The sequence below is a fragment of the Struthio camelus genome, chromosome 3 (assembly GCF_040807025.1).
Source record: "Struthio camelus isolate bStrCam1 chromosome 3, bStrCam1.hap1, whole genome shotgun sequence".
NCBI lineage: Eukaryota > Metazoa > Chordata > Aves > Struthioniformes > Struthionidae > Struthio > Struthio camelus.
The window spans coordinates 140,279,276-140,293,805 of NC_090944.1; the positions used below are offsets into that span (position 1 = coordinate 140,279,276).

The 14,530-nt window shown below is 47.7% G+C and overlaps 1 protein-coding gene across 11 annotated transcripts in view; it reads left to right on the forward strand.

Moving 5' to 3' along the window:
• Positions 1-14,530, forward strand: part of EHBP1 (EH domain binding protein 1) — a 283,064-nt gene that overhangs the window by 30,539 nt on the left and 237,995 nt on the right. For 3 of the 11 annotated variants that reach the window (XM_068940601.1, XM_068940594.1, XM_068940597.1), the window contains exons 1-2: positions 3,638-4,337; positions 9,498-9,580. The gene's annotated coding sequence lies outside the window, so the exon portion shown is untranslated. Of the gene's footprint in view, positions 1-2,318; positions 2,429-3,622; positions 4,338-9,497; positions 9,581-11,863; positions 11,937-14,530 lie in introns of those variants that run through there. The other 8 variants (XM_068940612.1, XM_068940615.1, XM_068940619.1 and 5 more) reach the window with 5 other exon arrangements.

Here is a 14,530-nt window from a genome sequence, read left to right on the forward strand (position 1 = left end):
GCTATGGTAGGTGCTGAGCCTTCAGGCCCCTTTACAGGAGGCAGAGCTTGCTTGGGCTGGGAGCAATCTAAGGGGCATCTCCCGAGCGAACTGCAAGGGGACTTTCATAGTGGGAACTTTTGGATGCTGCTTTTTGAGATCCGCAGAGTATCTGGAAAAGCATGGCTGCACTGGAGTGGTAGATTTCAAGCATGCAGTTGGCCTGTGTGCAGGCAGCCAGGCCAACGCGTTGGACCGGCCACGTGTCCTAAGAAGACTCTGCATCACACACACCGTGAATCCAACCTGGCTACTTTGCTCTGCAGGCAATGCAGAGCTGCCTCAAGTGAGAGTCATTTATGTGCCTGCCCAGGACCAGAGAGGTCCCTCATTGATTTTATGCTCCATGTCTCCACAGTCTTCCACCTTTCTGTCTTTCAGGGGTCTGTCACCTGATTTTCCACTCACCCAGAGAGATGCTTTCTTCTTTCTTTCCTAGTAAACTCGTTTATCTTCACAACTGCTTTTTAGACAGCTGTTGAATCGAAGGAGAAAAGGTGCTTTCTCAGACAGTGCCCAGCAGCAAAGGGCGACCGAGACAGGCTCTCCTGACTGACAAGTGCTGCAGAAGAGGCTCTGGGGCTAGCATTGCACACAGGCCTGGCATACCTGTTTTTGAACCAGTTTGCAATTGAGTAAAAATGAGCTATTTCTTATTTATTCTCACTTTAGATCCTTGAGATCGATACAGCCTTTCCCTTTTGGAAACAGCTGCACCCATGTGGAACATCTCCCTGGCACGAACTACATCCCCTCCAGGGGAGTTCAGCGCTTCATCTGTGCGCATAAATTCTTAAAACTGCCACGTGTGGATGAGTCGCAGTGTCTCTCCATATTCCGGTTGTGTCAGTTCCTTGTGGGCAGCTGGGTCCAGATTCCAAGATGCAAAAGAAAAAGTGTATTTCACGCTGTCACAGCTCTTTCAAATGATGTAGTAAGAAGAGATGCAGCTCTTAGAGGAGTGTGCCTCTCGGAGAGTGCTCCTGGGTTTATTCATTGTCCCATGAGCTTTGGATGGAGGACAGGTGTCTTTTGTTCATAATCTTTCACGCCGGAAGGTTAAAACTGAATCCTAGAAAAGATCATATGAAGGAGAGAGGAGGAGATACCTTCCCACGTGGTCAAAGAAGAAGGGACTGGGGTGACTGAAATGGGCCAGTGCCCCAGGGCTTTAGTGATCCTTGGCTCCCTGCAGAGAATAAGACTCTCTCAGTGGTATTTGTGAGGCTGAAAAAGGACCGGTGTTTGGGAGGGAGGGAGCAGAGTTAGAAGACATTGAGCCAATGAAGCAGAGTGAATCCAATGTCTAGAAACAGAATGAGGCCAGTTTTCTTTTGGTTGCCAGGAAGAGTGGAAGAACCAGTGTTTTTTTCTGAAGAGCGCAGTGGTTTGTGAACGGGCCGATAAGACATCTGATGAAGAGTCTGTCTGCAGAGGGAATCCACATTTCTGTATCCAAGCTGGTGCGATAATTAATCTTTTGTGATTCTGACAGTTGCCTACAGAGTAGCAGAAACAAAAGCTCACACTCTGACTGTGATTAATGCATCATTAGTTGTCAGACTAAGAATTTTGGAAGTGGGTAAGTAAGCCCTAGGCCAGACTGTTGATTGTGTTTAAGAAAACTGCGGAGGATTACAGTGTGGGGGGAGCTGGGAGTCAGCATTTGTTTACCACAGGCAGTGACCGTGTTTTGTTCCTTGTCTGAAACCACTCTGTTCCCGCAACGGGAGGAGAGGAGAAGAAATAGGCGTGTGATTTCTGAAACAAAGCTCTGCCTCAAGCCTCTGCTAAACTGAAAAAATGACAAAAGACCCAGCTGACCACAGTCCATGTTGCCCTGGCTTCTGTGTGGGATATGTAGGAGCTGGACACTGACTGCAGTCTGCTACCCTTGTCTGGGACACCACGATGTTGCAAAACGTCTGCTGCGGAGAAAAACATAGCTCTTGCTGTATAGATTCCTGGCTATGGATGGCTTTAAGGTAACTGAAGGCCAGTTTTGCGGCTCTTCTGTGCTATGTGGTCTGCTGCAAAATGCTTCGGACCAGATCCAAGAAAGGCCTTGTAGAATGTAGCTGCTAAATGCCTGGCTTGCCTGTCGGGTGCCGAGGCTCCTCTGGCGCTGTGCTGGAACTGTGTCCCGTGCCTGGGGCGAAGTGCAAGGTCCGGCTTGCTGCGTGAGAAGTGCCTGGGGGCAGTTGATCCCTGACTGGGTGCCCTCCCTGCAAGAACGCAGGCTCGTGCTCCCTTTTGCTCTCACTCTGGCCCCAGGGCTCGCTGTACCTTTTTCTCCATGCAGCAGCAGGGCTCTGGGAGGGCTGCCAGGGTGCTGCCAGCACCCGGTGAACAGGCTGAGGATGGGGACGAGTGCTGCTCAGGGAACGATGTGAGTCGAGGTGTTCCTGGGGGAATATCCAGAAACTTTTGGGCTGCTGCTCCAATAGGCATTTCTTTTGGGGATAGTAGCGGTCACAGTTGCGTTTCACCTGGAGGCTGTGTCCTGATGGGCTCCTGCTGCGTCTCCCAGGCTGGGCACCGCTGGGACTGGCTGAGAGAGGTGATGCCAGGCCAGGGGTGCCAGGCTCAGGTGCACCTTAAAGCCAAGAGGTTTGGGCTAGAGCAGCTCTGGACACGCACAGATGCAGGAGAACAGCCACCTGCAGAAGCTGAGAGTCAAGCTGGCAGGCAGCAGGCAAGTTCAGACACCTCTGCAGCTGGGCAGCAGCTGAACGGGAGCGCAGAGCTGCTGGATTGCAGTTTTCAACGTAGGTGCCCACGTTCTGCAAAATCTTGCTTTAGGCGCCTATGGCATTTGCAGTTTTTGTTTTAATTTTAATGGCGGCAGCCTTTAATCTCTGTGACTCACGTTCTCTTTTTGCAGACAGGGTTATTAATACTCAGGCATGTTTTGTAAAGAGCTCTGCTATCTGTGGGTGCATGTTCCTCTAGAGAACCACAATATTTAACACACAGCATCACTCTGTTGCTCTATGTAATTCTCATAGCAGTTTCCAAGCTTCCTAGTGCTTGTACCTAGGATCTGAGGTGTTTGTCAGTGAATGTTTGGAATGGGGAGATTTACGCAAGAGCAAATCTCCATGAAGGGCAAGAGGAAGGATGGCTGTAGCCCCATTAACCCTAATTGCACAAGGTAGGGACTGTACACGCCCCTTTGCCTCCAGCATCCAACACTACCTAGGGTGCCCCTGCTCATGACTGTGTACAGAACAGGCATTTAAGTATTAGCTTTAGTTGCCCATGCATGTTCTGTGTTTGCCAATTTGCTTCTGGATTTCTGAATGCAAGGGCTTTAATTCTTTCAGTTCTTGGCATGAAAAGCTAGTGATGCTGGTTGTGTCTGTCCTGTGGACCCGGTGCATGTCACAGGCTCGTCCTGCTCTGCTGGCTGTCCACGTCAGGAGCTCTCTTGTGCTTGCTGCAGCTCTCTTCCAACCCCACCTCCCAGTTTCTGCTGCATAGTGTTTTTGTTTTTTGCCCCCAGACAATCTTAGTGCACCCAGCCTGTATGGTACTGCTTTTGTTATTTGCTGCTGTTAACGCTGCTCCTTTTCCTCTCTAGCCTGACACAAAGCAAACCAGCCTCTGCAAATCCCGTTCCTTTCGGAAAGTGCTCAGTACCCACAAGGGCCTCTGGTCTGCGCTGTGGAAGAAGCTGCTCAAAACCTCCCAGGGCTGTGCTCTGTGCCATGGAAATATAGAGCCGTGGTCTTCAGCTGATGTAAATTGGTGGAGCTCCATTGATGTCTATCCAGTGTATACAAGCTGAAAATACAGCTTAGAGTAAATGAATCACGCTGCTGAAATGTAGCCAGCTTTAAAACATACCTGTCCTGTGGGGATGCTGCGAAGTGAAAGTTGCTTCCACCCTTTTTGGCTGATAATCCACAAATGAGCCACAAATCTGGCATGGCATAAAGGCTGCAGTGTAATGTATGAGTCACTTTACCCACTCCAAAATGTCACCAGTTGTGGAGAGAGACGCAGCAGCTGCTTAGCGGCGCGTAACCCATGTGGTAGAGATGGTCCTGTTATTTATATAGCTCCATAAATGAACTTGATGCCTTGCAAAATAACAGCACTTCCCTGAACAGTTTACAACGCAGCTTACTCCTGAGCAAAACAAGGGCAGCTGCTGGCCCGACTGCCGCAAGCCCGTTGACGTAGTGAGGAAAGCTCCTGGCCGCTCCAAGGGCCGTAGGAGCGAGTCCTGTGAGGAGGAAAGCACAGTATCACCGAGGCCACCAAAGTGTGGCGGAGGATTGGGAGGTAGATGGGTGACTATCTGGTGGGTGGAGGAAGCCACCCTCAATTGCTCTGTCCCCTTAAGCCTCTTTCCTTTCTGTCCACTGCAGCTTTGCGGAATGAATCAGGAGAGAGAAGCTTGCCTCTTCTTCCCTTTCTTGCAGGAAGGGGGAGGAAAAGAAGACTTGCCCCATCTTGCATCTGAAGACCTGAGGCACAGAGATTAAGGGCTAGACCCGAAATAGATTTAGGCCATAGCTACATGAAGAGAAATATCCCGAGACAGGTTCCCTCAGGGGAGCTGGAGTGCGCGTGGCTGAATAGGTCTCTCAGGAGGGAGCTGCTTTGCCACAGGAAGATGCCGCCCATGACACTAGGATTTCTGTTACCTAGAGTAAAGGTAACATTTCAAAGATTCCCCTGGATTCAAGGGACTGCTACATTTGGTCACTTCTTCTGGGAATTCCCATCAGGAGCACCTATAGTTCTGCTTCAGGGGATGCCCCAAGTTCTCTGGATCTGAATATCCAAACCACCTTGCTCCTACCAAAGCACCGTGGCAGTGAGAGGTTGCTTCCTAAATTCCCCGTGGAGCCTGTTGCTGCACCAAGCCGGGTGTGGGCCCCTTGCAAAGCACCAGAGCCGCTTTGATTTTAAGATTGCCACCAAGGTGGGAGGGCAGCGTGTGCCTGTGGTACAGCAGCCTAGCAGTTACAGCACTGGCCTGTAGTGCTCAAGTCTCCATTATAAGTTCCCTCCTTTCTTGGAGGGAGCCAAAGCGGCCAATGCAGGAGGCTTCTTGCGTGATTAGGAGTAGGGATGTGGGCTGGAGGACAGCGGGCGCTGCACCCGCTGCCAAGAGGGCTCTCCTGCAAACTAAGGGGCAGGAGGAGGTGAGGCAAGAGGGCAGTGGGCTACTTGTGACGCCGGTTCAGGCCCAGAGCTAGGAATAGGGAAGCTAGGCTTTCCCTGGGGTCATTTCTCTATGTGACTGTGAGGTTTTTAAATGTAAAATGTGCCAAGAACCACGCCAGCAGGCAGGATGGGAGTGAGCCTGGCCTCTGTTATAAAGCCCTGGAGAGAGCCACTGTTATCTGAAAGTGGAGTTTATTAACTCCAGATTTTTACAGCGTAGCTGGGACGCCAACAATACGGTCTGAACACAATGAATCGCTTGCAGATATAAATCAGGGGAAGGCATCTCCAAAGGCTCCTGCGAGGCTGAGTCACTCGCTGCTGCTGTGCCAAGCACCAGCTGCAGAACGGCAGCGGGCGCTCAGCTGGGTCACAGGCACTGAGCTCACTGGGGCGTTACTGATTGCCTGATTAGCAAACCCACTAATCAAGGCGATTGATTTGCTGACTGCAGAGCACGGTGCTGCCAAGAGGCCTTCTCCTGTAGGCTTGCCTGTTCCTCGTGGGCAGAAGCAGCTTGGGACTAGCCAGCGGGTCAAAAGGGGAAGAGGAGAGGTGAATTATAGGTCCTGCAGTTATTGAGTTGAGGAGTGGTTTAAGCTGGGGAAAACAGCGAACAGAGGTTTGCAGGCAACCATCCTACTGTGCTCCTCCTATCTGATATAATGTCTCTCGGCCTCCAACTCTCCTGCAAATGTCTTTGTGAGGTTGTTCACACTCCTGGGATTTCTGGGAGGTGAATGAACCATGCTATCCCTTTTTTAACAAGGGAAAAGCCACACCTAGCGGCTGAATTTGTGTCAAATTTGGAACAGGAACTCTGGAAAAAAAAAGGTTTCCCAAAAGAACTGGTGCCATAAATTAGTCCCTCAGCCTTGTAGTCAGGTAAGGGATCTAAGATTGTTGAGCGCTTAAATTCTCCTGCAGCCGCTAAGTAGAGTAGGAGTCAGAGGAGTGGTTTCTGTCGTTTCACTCTGTCCTAAGCTTGATGCCTTTTATCTTTCTCTCTCTTTTTTTTAATAACTGTTCATTTTGAATGTTCCCATTTTATTTGGAGTATAATCTTTTTATGGGAGCATTCTTCTGTTTGTCCCCCACCCAGAATAGTATGATGTTATTTTTTGGGAGATTGTTATTTATGCAGAGTAAATCTCGTTCTCAAATGCATTCAGAACTTAAAATTCAAGTGAGAACAGCTTGTGTGGGTGCAGGGATGTGCATAGCAGAGAGAAGCGGAGTAAAAGTTCAATTCTTTTTCTTTTTGTGTTATAGGACAAACTTTGCAAAAAATGAAGGCTCTACCACATGTTTTCTATAACTGGCCAAATAAAATATTATGTTTTAAAGCACTCGGGGTCAGAGAAATAACTCAGGCTCTGGGATCAGCATTTTTTCCTCCTCACAATAGCTTCTGCTGAATGATAATCTTTAAAACTATGCGTGAGTGGGGCCAGATCCTGACCCCGTTCCCTGCGTTCTGCTCTGCGGCAGAAAACGCAGAGCAGGCAGAAAGGGAGCTTAGCTGGCTTGCTGGAGATTACCCTGACCCAGTTTGTGAGCTCCGGTGCAGGAGATGGAGCACGGTGGCCAGAGGCATGTCGAGGGGGAAAGAGTTTGTTGCGATGCTTGTGTATTTGTGTAGGTCTTGCATGGCATTACGGCTTATCCTCCATTAGCATCCCAAAGACGAAGCTGGCTACTCTCGGATTACGACTGCGGATAACTCTGGTGATTGGCAGCACCCAAAGCTCTGGCCTGGCCTTTTTCTGGATATGCACGTAACTGCCATATGAGAAATGCATGCATTGGCGGAGGCACAGCCTTTGCAGCTTTCTCACATGTATTACGCTTAAGGCAGACTTCAAGAGAGTGTTTCTTTGTTAGATCTCAACCGAGAACAGCCATAGTAGCTGGGGTACTCCCACTATATTCTTCCCTTTGACTGAGACTAGGTAGAAATTACATGCATTTCTGTCATGAAGCGCTCTCCTGTAAATGTTTAGTGTAAGATATTTTCTTTTCAGCAACAGGCATGGGCGTTTGCTGTATCCGTGAGCCGCCCTGATGTCTAATGCAGTGCTGGCTGCTGTAAGAAATGGAAACTTTTTCTGCATTTAAAGGGAGAAAATCAAACTAGAGTGGGCTGAAGCTATTGATAGAGCACACAGTCTTTGGGTAACCTAGCTTTATTCTTTAAAGACTTGGAATAGATTGATTTGTATAGGTTTTTTTGTGTTTTTTTTTTCTATTAGAAATTGATTTTTTGTTTTCACAATAATTCAGCCTTGGCTGGTTTATCAAAAGGCTGTATTGAGTTTACCCATGATTACCCACCCCTGGAATTCCAATATTGCATATTTTCCATTTTCTCACAAGTCGACAATACTTTGAGCTGTCCTCAGAGGCCTGGATCCTGAAACAAAGAGCAAGGAGGAAACTTCCAGTTTTCATTAAAATGCAGTACTAAGAAGTACACTTCTCTCTTTCATAATGTTGAGGAAAAGATTGAAAACCTGACCCAAATATACTCCACAGGCTCAGGAGCCAGAAAGAAATGAATGAGAAACCCCAGATTCATTGGGTTTTTTGTTTGCTTGTTTTCTTCCTATTTCTAAATTAACAACAGGATTTTGGAGTCCTCATTCACACGTTTATCCTTTGACACTGGCAATATCCTGTTTAATACTGTGGGCCAGCTGCTCTAAATTGCTCCGTGTCTTCCCTGCTCATTGGTCCCTCAGTCTGCCCAAGGTCCTTCTCTTTCTACCCAGAACCGATTTCTCTTTGCTTTTATTTGCTGAAGCTCTGAGAGCTCGTCTGGGTAGGGAAACTCCCTCCTGCTCAGCCCAGGAGTTGAGGGCCGCTGTGGGAAGAGACTATGGTTTCAGATACTACGATTTTATCTTGTTTTAACTCTAAAATCTGGCTGGGCTGGCTCCGACCTGTTTTACTTCTAGCCTGTAGCAGCAGAGAATTAGATTTTTCTCCTCCTCGTCTCCCAGACTCCTGCAAGATGCATGTGATTCCCTACCCGTTTCATGCATCCTGCTGCGTACCCCACTCAAAGCCCCCTCCGGAGGCGGGGTGCCGGCACCTGGATGCTCTTGCTCCCACCCGTGTCCCTGAGCCAGCCAGGGAGCCGCCTGGTGCAAGACACGGCTCCTCCTTCCTTGCTCCTGAGCGCTTTCCATTGCTGGCTCCTTTTCTCTCCCTGCTGCTTATAGGAAGGACTCATTGCAGATCTAAGCCGAATAATCACCCTCAAGACACACTTTCCTGGTTCCTCTTTTGGTGACCCAGGTCACAGCTCAAGTTGTTAGCATCTGGGCTTTATTTCTATGTAAGCTTGGAACCGAGAAAGGAAGGGAAAAGGCAAAAATTCAGAGAGGCAGACCAGCATGATGAGCAAAGTGTACATAGGGCTCATGTAACGTTGGACTAGCTGGCCTCAAGCGTATGGGCAGGACATCAGCAGCAAAGGGATTGCATTAAATGAAATAGAGGCTATTTATCCTAAAACATTAAAAGGCACAAGACAGACAAACAGGAGCCTTTTCATCCTCCTGGGATTCCTCACGTCCTGCCAGCAGCCTGGATTGCTTTCCTGCCCTTAGACCAAGTCTGCCCAGGGCTGGCCCTTAGCCACCAGCCCAGAGACAGCCGAGGTGGGTGACCCGTGGGCAGCTGCCTATGAGAGGAGGGGTAGCGCATGAAACCCAAAAGCCCTTTCAGAGGTATTTAGGTGCCTGAAGGTGCAAAGAGGCACCTTAATGTCATTTCCAAAGTTCTGAAGTAGATTGGAGGGAGAGAGGGAGAAAGTTCCCATTTAAGGGACTGAGGCTGAAGAGTCTCGCCTGCCTCGAGGCCTTGGACAAGGTGGCTTGGAGGTGCCTGCCAGGCACCTCTCTTCATGGCTAGGCACCTAGATACTTTAGAAAATCTACTCCAAAGTAATTTTGCTGCTATTGTATAATGCTCCTGCCTACCCAAGGTCAGCAGTGTCCCCTCTTGATGTGTGAAAACTGCTGCCCTACCACTATGGTGCGAGAGATGTATGGATCTCAGGGAAGAAAATTACTCCTCCGGTTGCGTATCTCTGGCAAACATTGATTTGCAATAGGGCTGTCAACGGCAGCGGTAGAGCCCTGATTCTGAAAAAGGATATGCCGATTGCCTGCGTTGATTTTAATTCTTTGCACCTTTGCATTCGGCCTGTTCTGCTGCAATATTCCTTGGAGATGGGATACACCACTGCCTCTCTGCTTTTGCTCTTCTAGAGTGTGGTGCTTCTCCAGCCTGTTCCAGAAAGAATCAAGAAGATGGTCTGGCTTGCAGGATTATTTGAAAGCTGCGCAGACCTGTAAGTCACTGGATTATTTATATAATCTTGTCTGTTTCTTTTACTTCTGTATTTTAAACATCCGTTATAAGGCAATACTGCTTTTAGTGGTGAGCCAAGTTTTTCTTCTAAAACACATGTTCCCTAAAGCCTTAGCACTTTATTTCCTTTGTTCTGATTTATTGCTGTTGCCTTACCACATATGCTAGGCACTGAGGGGAAAAAAAGGCAAAAACCAACAAAGCAACCCTCTCTATTCCCCTCCCCACGCTGCATACATCACGATTAACACACTGGATATATTACCTTAAGCAATTCAACAAGGAACTAATTTACCTTTAATTTCTTAGTTACTTCCAAATAGAAACGTTGATGAAAAGTGAGTGTTTGTAGGTTAATAGTGTTAAGAATATTATTAAAAAAATGAAAGCTACGGTAGGGTACAGTAAGGTAGAATAGATTCTAAATCTGGAGAATGATACAGTGAGATTAAAAAATAAAAGCTATATTTAAGAAAGCAAGCCTCCTTGACTGCATTTTGTAAATCTAATTGAAACCAATCAAGGATTTTGTGGATATCAATTTTTGTGTGCCTTTCATCAATGCGTAAACTGTCCTTACTTTTCAAAGGATCAACTCTCTTCCTCAAAATAAGGCCTCTCTAAGCATCTCGTGGTGAGCATCAAGCAATTGAGGCGTGCAGTCACTGATCACTTAAAAAAAAAATTGGCTGTTACCGTGAAGAATGTAGAGATCTTTCAGATAGATCTTTCAGCCTTAACAGCAGAAGACTTGATTAGTTTCACTGGTATTTACACTACAGTTAGCTTCATGTTTTTCCTCCTCAAATGCAAAGCTGTATTGCAGAGGTTGAGCTGTGGACACGAGTCAGATTGACCTCAGCAGAGAAACACTGATTTAGGACTACTGAGTACATGCAGCCCCCGACTCCTGCACCCTCAGGTACCCCTGGGAAATGTTTGAGTCTGTACCCACAGCTGTTTTTGTTTTAATTGTGTGAAAATATGCCTATTTGTATTGGAATTTGTAACACTTCCACCATTCTCCTTCTCTTTTTTTCTTCTTAAAATCTAAGCTGTGAAGGATCATGATTCTCGTCTATGAATAGTACACTTGCTGTCAAAATGGATGTGCAAGCTCAGCTCCACATATTGGCATGTGCCTCCCTCCATAGGGTAGGAGTATGAAAGGGGAGATTAAAAAAATGAAGAGGGAGAGGATGATGAGGGCTGAGGAATGTGTCTCGGACTCCCCAGCTGCCTTCGCAAGAGGAGATCTCTCTGGATCGCCTCCAGGATAGACTCGGGCAGAGTCTCCACCATAGCATGGTTTGGACAGTGCTGGAAAGTCGCAATCTCTGTGTTATCCGTGAGGGCTTTCAAGCCTTAGGTTGTGCAAAATCCCTGCTGGCTGCTTTCACCGCTCTGCTCAGCCACGTGCGCTGGGAGCGGAGCTGCTGGCTAGTCCGGGCAATGTCCGCATGCCACGTTGAAGTGGCTGCTACCAGCATTACATAGGATTTGGAGACCTTGTGACGTGGCGTATGTGACTGAGTTCAGAGAGATTGGGACGAAGCCTTTGTCCTCTGTAGACAGATCGTTTGCACTCACCAGTGGCTGTGCTAAGAGGGTGCTGGGGTTACCTTTTCCTACAACAGCACCGTACGCTTTAAAAAAAGCTGCTTGTGCCCTCTAATGAACAAGGTGTTTATCACCACGTGCTGTCAGGCAGGCAAAGTGGTCGATGCTCTCTTGGAAGCAAATATGGAGAATAAAGAGAAGCTGACATGACTTTTCTTTTGCCGGTGGTAAAACGCACTGTATCCCAGTGCTGTGTGACCATGAAGGTCAAATAAAGCTAAGCGATCACTAGGGAATGCCCTGGCAGAGGGGAACCCTTGTTAATATTTGCCTTTTTAATATTTTCTTCCTTTCTGTAAACCAACTGCACAACAAGCTGTATTCTGTCAGGTATATTCATACTGACTATTCTTTGGGCTGATTAATAACAAACTGCATTTTTGTTCCCTTGAGGAAGGCTGTTGATGAGAGACTCATTGTCATACTGGGGCCCGTTAACTGTGTCAGTTAACAAAGGAGAACATTCAAAGCTGTGCTTAGAGACAGATTTTTCTTTTTCTTTCTTTTTAAATTGAAACCAGCTTTCTTAGCAAAATGTGTTACGGAATCTGTCCCTTGAAACCAGCATGAGGCAAGAGCAGCTGGTTGCAGCTAGTTGCAACATCTCATCTCCCTATCTGGGAGCACATCATGTTACAAGTGGTGCTGCTAGTGAAACCTGTGCTGAGGAAACCTCCTGAGACCTGTCTAGCTGAGGGTTTGTTAACTGGTCTGAGGTGAGTTGAAGACCCAATTTCACTTGGATTCTTTGAGAAACCAACTGTAGGTACTTTAGCCAAGTTTACTGAACTGAACTTGCAGTAAACCTAGACCTGAATTTGAGAGACTTTGGACCAGTATATTGGTTTCAGTGGAAGTCGGGTCAAACTTTGACCCCAAACCAGCAAGCTTTCTGACTTTGAGTGTCTTTTGAGGGGTCATTTAAGCCAGAAGGTCAGGGACAGCCATGAAATAGAAACTTGGCATTGGGGCAAATGTGCTAGGAGCTTCATAACAGTCTCACCTAGTTCCTAATGGCAAGATCAAGTCCTAGTATAAAATGGTCAGGCTGCTGATGAAACTTGGAGCATAAAAACTGTAGAACATGTCTTGTTAATTAAGTATCTTTATAATTATGTACGGTCGTAACTTCCTTTAGAAACAATTTAAAACTGGTTCCAAGTCTAATCTGGAACAGGTTTTAAAGCAGCATACTCAATACCAAAAACCAAGTAGTAAATCACTTGGGTGAGTATGACATGCGAGAATCTTGGAAGCTTTCTCAAAGGGCACGCTCTGTTTTGGTTGGGAAAAATACACAGTCCCCCTTCTCCACGCATGCCTGGTTGAAAACTGCTCCTGAGAAGATCTTTCACAGAGAGACTTAGGAGTATTGGGCCCTTTTCTGTTCTCTTAGAAACGAGATGTATTTCAACTCTGCAGTAAACTTGATTTTAAAGTGACTTGCTTTCTGTGATCACTCTTGGGTTCTGGAATGCTACAGAAATCATCTGAGGGTATTTTCAGCACTTCAAAATTAAATTGTTGAAGTTCTGCCAGCATTTAAATGAAATTTTTTTTTTTCTAAACGCACACTTAAGGACTTTCAATACTTGTATCGCAAGAGCATTCTTAACCTAAATACCTTTTCTTTGAGGCTTTTAAAGTATCCAGCCTGCACCACTAAAACCAAACGTCTCTTAGAATCTGATCAAAGTCAAGATCTTTTCAGTCAAAAACTAGATGAGCAAGGAGGGCTCGTTTTCCACACAGTGGAAAGAGACGTAAGTGGGTGCAACAGCAAACACCCTCTCTGCCTCTGTGCCCACAGCAGTGTCTGGGCAGCTGTACCAGTGCAGTCTTCTGTTGTGCAGAGAGGGGCCGGGGGTGGGGCTGAGCACCTGGGGCCTGTGCAACTCATGACAGTGAACAGGGGGTAACAGAGGCAGGAGCTGGCTGTCAGGTTTGTTACTGTGCAGATGCTTTGCTATTCAGCTTTCCACAAGAAAAAAAAAAAAAGCAGGGGAGACGGGAGAGCCAAAAAGCCACTGCAGACTAATGAGGGAGAATTAGCCCAGCCTTTGCATCTTTGGGGTTTCAGAGAGCTTCTAAGGCTGAGGCCACGGAGTGTGTAGCTGGAGAGAGAGTCTAGGTATGGGGAGCAGAGCCCAGGCTGCTGTGGGAGCAGCTTCGTGGAGCAACTCAGGTGCCCATAATATGGCTTACTCCCACCCCTTTCCCATGTAGAGGGCCGTAGCTGGCCCTAAGGTGTTTCGTGGACTTGAAAGCCTCCTGGGGCAGGTCGAGCTTGAGTGGCGAATTCAAGCAGCCAGAAGCGCCCTATCTCCTGTTGTAGAAACCTAGAAATCAAGGGCCCAGTGTTTGTATCAAAGTCCATCTAGGCCGGTGGCTTGTCCTCGACAGTGGCCAGGAGCAGAGGCTGGGAAGCAGAGTGTCAGAACAGGATGTATACAAAAGGAGGTTGTTCCCTGAGGCTCCCTCCCAGCCTCGAGGATATTTGGAACTGCAGGATTTCCGTGGGGCTCTGTGCCCCCGATCCTTCTCTGAGAAACCCCAGGCAGGTGCATTGACCCAGTGGCCAGGTCAGAGGTTGGTCAGGGGAAATTAATTGTGATGTTTCTAAAAGCAGAGGCTGCGGGTTTTTCTCCTCATTTCAGGTTGGCAGGAGAAGAAAGACCTGTTCAGGTGCAGGAAGCTCTCCTTGGTTTATGCCAGGCGAGGATGTGGTCCTTCTCTATTATTGCCTCTTTGATAGCCCAGCAGGACAGGTTAAGGGTGGTGCCACCTCGCAGAGCAGCGGCAGGGCTGCCCAAGGAATATGTCCCTTCTTTGACAGGCTCTATTCTGCCTGCACGTAGGGAATGAAGGAGCCTGCAGACCAATCTCCTCAGCACTGTGTATTACTTGGTGTTTTCGACTAGCCGCAGATCTGAGGCTTTGGCAACACAATCCTTCCAAGTGACCCCGGAGGCACATGCTACCTAGCTGGCTGCAGATTAGCTGCTGACGCTCTTCTTGGGACAGGGAGGCAGTCGTGTATGGCTGCTTTCAGCAAGGGTGCCAAGCAAAAAGCATCCCCCGCGGGAGCCGAGTTGGTTTTCATCTGGTTCGGGTGCTTTTGGGTGCGCTTGCTCCATCAACAAGTGCTTTTAATGAGTGCTGTCATTCCTGAGCTGCCTCGGGTGCCTATAAGCACAGGTGACTGTGCATTGCTTGCGATCCTGAAATGTTGACATGTTTCTCCAAAGGTGCTAGACTTTCTGATATTCACTTAGGAACTAACCATATTACAAGAGGCTGCCTACAAGGT